Genomic DNA, 7,112 nt, shown 5'->3' with positions numbered 1-7,112 from the left:
TATATATATATATATATATATATATATATATATATATATTAATTTCAGAAGATAGGAAACCTTTTATTAATTTATTAAATTGTATCATTTTTATTTTTAGACAGATGCTATTTTGATGGTATTTCTAAATCTAAGAAATTTAGTCACAGGCAGAGAAGCACATCTATAAGGTGACACAATAAAAGCCATGCCACAATGGATCCAGTTCTCCAGAGGCACGTCTGAATTCAGGGTAATTGCAATGACGCAGTTGGTGGAGTTTCCAGTGGTCTCTCACTGGTTTCGTAGTCAGGAGAAATGTAGCACTGACGCTCATAGTGTCCTGCTTCTTCATGGACTTCAGCCAGATCTGCAGACAGTATGATTTCTAGATGAGAATACTACACAAATATGAATAGGATGCAGTTAGTTGTTTCAACATTTCTAACAGAGAATGAGAGAAGCAGAAGTTTTGTTAAGATCTAAAAAACAAAGTTGCAGAGTCACCAAGGATATGTTGCTTAATCAACATTCAGTTTGCCCTCGTTGATAAACTAACCCATTTTCCTTACTTTAAAACAAAGAAGTCCGACAAAAATAAATTCAAAGCCCCCGAACACCTTTATTTGAAGCACTTAATATACCTCCTCCAAAACAAACAGGTACATTAAAACTTGGTGGTTTTAATAAGACTTATGCATGCTTTTATTTTCAGTGTCTTAGATGAAATACTTTAAGCTGAAATTAAAAATGGCCTTTGAAAAAAATTGCATTTCAAAGTTTTACCGTAAGTACTGAATGCATGTTTAATTAAGTTCAGCTCTTGTCAAAAAGTTATTTTGGTAATGCGTTGTCCTGAAATGCCTGAATATTAAACAGGAGTGAATGCATTATTTATTGTGGCAATGTGCACTATACAGAAGAGGGCAGGGTTAATATAAATCTTTGTTTTCTCTTTCTGTTCTTTTAAGAATATTTAACAATCTATTTGAAAATCTCACCTGTTATGATATTCATGTTGTACATAGAAATAACTAGAATTCCATCCCCTTACTGTTTATATATTTGAAGAGTTCAGATGCAAAAGCTCTAAGTGCCATTTGAAATTTTCATCTAAAATTAGGATTTTTATCAGACTCCTATATTTATGATCAGTTATTTCACTTTTATAGCCACTTTTTTAAATATATACATAAAAAAATGTGAAACAACTGAAAATATGTCATATTGTAGGTTCTTCAAAGTAACCACCTTTTGCTTTGATTACTGCTTTGCAAACTCTTGGCATTCTCTTGATGAGCTTCAAGAGGTAGTCCCCTGAAATGGTCTTCCAACAGTCTTGAAGGAGTTCCCCGAGAGATGCTTAGCACTTGTTGGCCCTTGCGCCTTCTGTCTGCGGTCCAGCTCACCCCTAAACCATTTTGCCTTCTGTCTGCGGTCCAGCTCACCCCTAAACCATTTTGCCTTCTGTCTGCGGTCCAGCTCACCCCTAAACCATTTTGCCTTCTGTCTGCGGTCCAGCTCACCCCTAAACCATTTTGCCTTCTGTCTGCGGTCCAGCTCACCCCTAAACCATTTCGATTGGGTTCAGGTCCGGTGACTGTGGAGGCCAGGTCATCTGGTGCAGCACCCAATCACTCTCCATCTTGGTCAAGCCCTTAATGCCTTCAGTGTGACTCTACAATTTTCATAGTCATTTTTTTTTTTTTTTACATCCGGTTTCACACCGAAATGTTACATTTTGAGTTGGAAATACTGTTCATGTTGACTTTAAATGCTTCCAGTTGATCCAGTAGAATTTTATTCTGAGATGTCTTTTAGCACTTGATGACAAACAAGCATCTCATGCTTTAATAGCTTGACTAATCTGAAGACTTAAGAGAGGAACCAGAAAGTTTTCTCATTTGAATCAATACTTTTTTCTTTTCTTTCTTTGGCATTATCATCCCTTTTTGCACGTTGTTGTAAAATGAGAAAAAAATACTTCTTGTATAAAAAATACTTTAGGCCAAACACTGTGTTGTGGTGACTGATGCGATGTCTCTTCACAAGGACACAGGTTTAAATGAATGTCGCTGGTTAAAGTTTAGCTGGGAGTGCAGTTTGACTTAAGTTTTAAAATGTAAGACATTATGATCTGCAAAACAAATTTATATAGTATAACTATAACTATAAAAATGAAGTAGACACAACAAAGTGTCTGTTAATGTCAAAGACACACATAAACAGCCTCATGGAGTGTGTGATGGCATCAGAGAGATGGGTTTCCTCTGGAGAGATGCTCATACTGATGGAAGAACAGCAGGGCTCTGATGTCAGAGCACTGTAATGTTGACTCTGATTGATGGCACTCAGCCGCGGCGAGGGGTTAATGAAACTGTGAGTGTTACCCATTTCCTTCCCATATATTCTACAATCTATGCTTGTCAAGACTCCCTCTTTGTCTTTCTCAACATCCTTTTTTGTATTCCTTGTCCTCCATGACTTCAGTCAAAGCTGAGCAGGTCAATGGGCATGGTGTATTTTGGGGCTTCCAGTGAGGTAGACCTGAGTGAAAAAGAAACCGGACATCCAAAACACTGTAGGCATGCCATCCACATGCCACGTGGCACAGATGATACTGATATTAAAAACCAAAAACAAAAAACCTAACATCAGTGATCACAACTAATTCTAAAGGCATAACTTGAAGGCCAAATAGAAGCTCAAAGTTCCTTGTTTTATTGAAAAGAAGAGTACAGAAGCAGTGTTGTAATCTTAGCTCACTGAATGAGACAGTCTAAGTCAGTTGCATTTCATGTGATTTTCCCATGGCCCGCAATGCACTCTAGAATGCTTTCTACTTCAACTGCTTTATGTATGAATGTGCGTTTGAGTATCCCAACAACTCACTGGAAAACGATCGATTTGAAGGCTTTGAATTAATCAGTATAAATTATTGTGATGTATCGTGGTTACATAATTATTATTACAGAGCTTTGTTTGTGGAATCCAAATATGTATTTAAAGTATCACTCAAAATCAACTGGATTTAAAAAAAAAGCTACGTCATCCCTTTCTTTATGTTTTTCTAATGGTTTCAAAGGTTTGTATTTGTTGTGGTACAGAGATATATGATCATGAATGATAATGAAAGGGTAAAGGAGAGAGGTTCATCAGAGCAGAAATCAAGCTGTAGTCAGAAAAGATAACGGGATTATTTTAGGGTTAGATAGGATAATGGTTCACAATGTGTAAATGAAAGCCAGGGTTGTTATCAGATCTATATGCATCCACCTCACCCTGTGGGGCAGTAATGCTAACTGGGATTAGGGCTGTCAATCAAACTAAGGGACAAGGAGCCTCAGCTGGAGTGCACCGCATAAGAACATGTCCTGGGGCACATGAATTTTCCTCGTATCTTTCAGCAGGGAGTGAATGTCCAAAAACATTTTTCTACTTAAAGGTTTGTGAGGAAAGAGTATGATAAAAAAAAAAAACTTTTGCAAACTGATCAGTGCAAACTTGAACATTAGTACTTTTAGAATAACCATTTTTAAAAGCAGCTTTCCGAAAGAAAAACAGATTTTTTTTTTTATAATAACACAATTTTGTAATTTTTTTAATTAAAAATACGTAAATATACAGATGTCTACATTTTGTCAAATCACTTGCCTTAAATCAAAATTCTGTTATTGTTCAACCTTATTCAATTACCTTTTTTGAGCCATTTGTATTTGTGAATAATTTAATTATTTAGAAAATAATGAATACTCATTATGCATTAGCGTGACAAATGCAACCATATACTCCTGAAAGCCAAATGAATGTGCCTATCCGAATCATGCTAATGCAAATGGAGAGGAAAAATCCTCTTGCTAACAGCTGAGCAACAATGCTTCCAGTAGCCTGCAAATTCCCATTGGAGCTCAATGTTTATGCACATGAGTGAGAAGAACGCTATCAAACAGCAGTTGCATTTCCACTTGGTCCTTAGTGATATCAGTATTGCCATTCATTGCCAAAGACTTCAGGTGAGGGAATTTAGATGAAGTGCCTTGGTGAACTCAGTGGAGCTGTTATACTGAAAAGGAAACAATCAGCATATTAATGCAACACTGAATTTCAGGAAGGCGATGCTAAATAATGGCATGCACTTGAAACAGGCTGCTTTTGAGATCGCTGACATTTATAATAATGGCTATGGAAACATTCATGAATAAAAGATTTTGAGAGAAAATGCCAAATAAAATTGGGTATAGATTAAACATGTGCTCGCGAATAAATAACCACCGGCAGCAACCTGCTGTGTTTAGTTATTGAACTTATAGCTCATAATTCCTTTTCAGAACTTTCATAAAGAGGCGAACCCATGCCTCTCCAAAAGATGCGTGTTTTTTGTTTACCAAAGTCAATTATATCTGTAGGCATTTTAAACACAGCTGTATAATGTGGGAGGGATTCTGAGCCAGGAGCTGACAAACACCTCGACTGAGCTAGCACAAAGACCAGAATTGTTGTTTTCTCTTATAATTGCTTTCTCTTAGGCTTTTGAATGAGAAAACTTGGCTTGCAGAGTTGCGTATGGTCTTCCTTTAAAGGAAATATGATGAAGGAAGGGAAATAAAGCCTTAGTTCAGTTTGGTTTCCAGCCGTATCTCTGTAGAGTTTAAATATAACATTCTCTTTGAATTGTAAATGAAAGAAACATTGAACGAGCTTTAATGTCATGCTGTGGAAATTTTGTCTGACATAACCCCTCTAGAACTAGACAAGCTTTTTGGACTAATGTGTTTTTAAAACATATTAAGTGTACAGTAATTTATAAACGTTTACGAGACATGAGTGGCAGTTAATGTTGATTTAACTGTTTGTACACTGGATTTTGTGGAGACTACTTGTCATGTACAGGAATGTAGGCTATACATGGATTTACCGGTGAGTGAGTGAACATTTCCGTCCATGTCTAAGAGTTTATCGCGTTAGTTAGCAGACTGGAAAACTGCCGCACACAGTCCGGAAATGACCCTTTTCATTCAGTGGTTTCTTAAGAGCACGGCCGCTCAACAAAGGCTCTTTTTTTTTATTAAATGAAGGTGCATGTCAGGTGACATCTTCAGGTGGGATATGAAAAGATGGACAGAGGGGCGAATTGATTGTGACATTTCCTGTTGAAATTTCCCTTGCTAATGTGGTGGGTGGCACTCGGTAGCACTGGAGAAATGTCAGAGCATTCACATAGGCGCTTGATCAGTTTGTGAAATCAGCTTGTTTTGAAAAGAGGAAGGGAATTATGAGGAGTGCTTCTCTGAATTTGGGAAAATGTCAAGAACACTCTTTTTTTAGGGGTGGATTAAGGGGTGCTGGCAAGCATGAAAAGAAAGAGGGTGACGTGATTACTATGTGTGTGTGTTTCAAGAACAGTAAAAGAACATTTGATTTTGTGTGTATACAAAGACGAGACAGGTACACATGCGACCTCACCTCGTACTGTCCCAAGATCATGTGTACCCTTACGAAAAATAATTTTATTCAAGTGTGCTATTAGTATACTTATTTTAAACTAAAAAATAGGAAAGTATGCTTTTAGTTTACTTTTTATGTACTTCTCAAAATTGGCTTTATGTACTTTAATGTACTTTATGTATACTTAAAATGAAATTTAAGTATACTTGACTTATACTTACAAAAATTTATAAAAAAAAAAAAAAAAACAACAGAAATTAACAGATGTAATCTAACACGACCATCTGACATGAAACAGCATCAAAACGAACGTTATGGAATAGAATGCAGATCGATGAAGAGGTAATAATTACAGTCAAGTTTTGGGGTGTTGATGGACTCCATCTACGTTTTGATTATCATTCTGAATCGAATTCATAGCCTTTATTTACAGATTTTTGTTCCAAAATGTTATTTCTTTATTTTTTACGAAACCTAATCACATTAACGTTTTTAAAAAATGAATGCATGAAACTAGAATATAATGTTTTTGTTCACAAGCAGATACCCTGTCCTTTCTTTGGATGTTTTGTATGTAGATATTCATACAACAAAATATATACAAATTCTAACCTAAACAGGGACTTAGTAGTATACTTAAAGTATGATGTAAAGTTCACTTAAAGAAAACTTATGAGTATACTTGCAGTATAAAAATACTAGTAGTTTACTGAGACTATACTTCAAAGTGTAATAAGTATTTAATTAGTAAACTATCAGTATACCTATAAGTTCACTTTTAGTATAATTGCAGTACAAACTTCAAACATAGAGGTAGTTTTGTACTCAAAGTTTGCTACTGTTATACTTAAAGTATACTTATAAGTATACTTTTACATAAAAGTTTTACATCACAGGAGAGGGGTATTTGTTCAGCCACAAGTGGAAATCTGGATGAGCTGTATCTGGATTCAGCTCCTGCAGAAAGTCTACTGGTGGACTTTGTTTTATGTCATAGAAATAATCTGGTGAAAAAATCTGGTGTCATAGAAGAAATCTGGTGTTCCTTTCATACTTCACCTATCCATTTCACTTAATATCAATGGCACCTTGCAATCGTAAACCTCTTTCCAGACCTCTCGGTATCAAGCCAGGTCTTTCTGCAGACCTTAAAACGCTCCATCTCATCCAATCGACAGATCTCATCCTCATCGATGTCTTAGGCAATCAGGTGCAGGGGTTCGAATGAGGGTTTTCCAGATCCACACTGCCTGTCAGGAGAAAATGCCATTCCTTTTCATCCACATGAAAAATAAGATGTAAGAGAAAGTTGTGTATGCATAACTTTATTCAGTTATATCTGCAATGAAAATTTTAAAGTTTAGACACAGTTTGTTCTTCAGCAGCTGTGCTTGATTAAATATCCAACTCAAAAGAACAGAGCAATGGTGAATGAGTCTTAAAGTTGCCATCAAAAAAGTCGCAGTCCATGAAAATAAATTTACTGGTGCATCGCCCCCACCCCACTTGATTCAGTAGCTGACAAACTGCTGACAGCACAATAAATGGATGATAGACACTTGCAGCAGCTCGAGTAACAGCTCAGGCATGGAGGATCAGCATAAAGAACAGATTATAAATCACTTAAACTTTGATTAAATTGGTTAAACTTGTGTTTATGCGGACGAATGTTGCAGGATCATTTGAAA

At 36.2% G+C, this 7,112-nt stretch overlaps 1 pseudogene; it reads right to left on the bottom strand.

Annotated features, from left to right (window-relative positions):
* Positions 1-227: 227 nt before the first annotated feature.
* Positions 228-7,112, bottom strand: part of LOC113053818 (dynein heavy chain 7, axonemal-like) — a 46,635-nt pseudogene continuing 39,750 nt past the window's right edge.

Source organism: Carassius auratus, chromosome 34, assembly GCF_003368295.1.
Source record: "Carassius auratus strain Wakin chromosome 34, ASM336829v1, whole genome shotgun sequence".
NCBI classification, from domain to species: domain Eukaryota; kingdom Metazoa; phylum Chordata; class Actinopteri; order Cypriniformes; family Cyprinidae; genus Carassius; species Carassius auratus.
The sequence above is the reverse complement of the archived record's forward strand: the minus strand, read 5'-3'. Positions and strand labels throughout refer to the sequence as shown.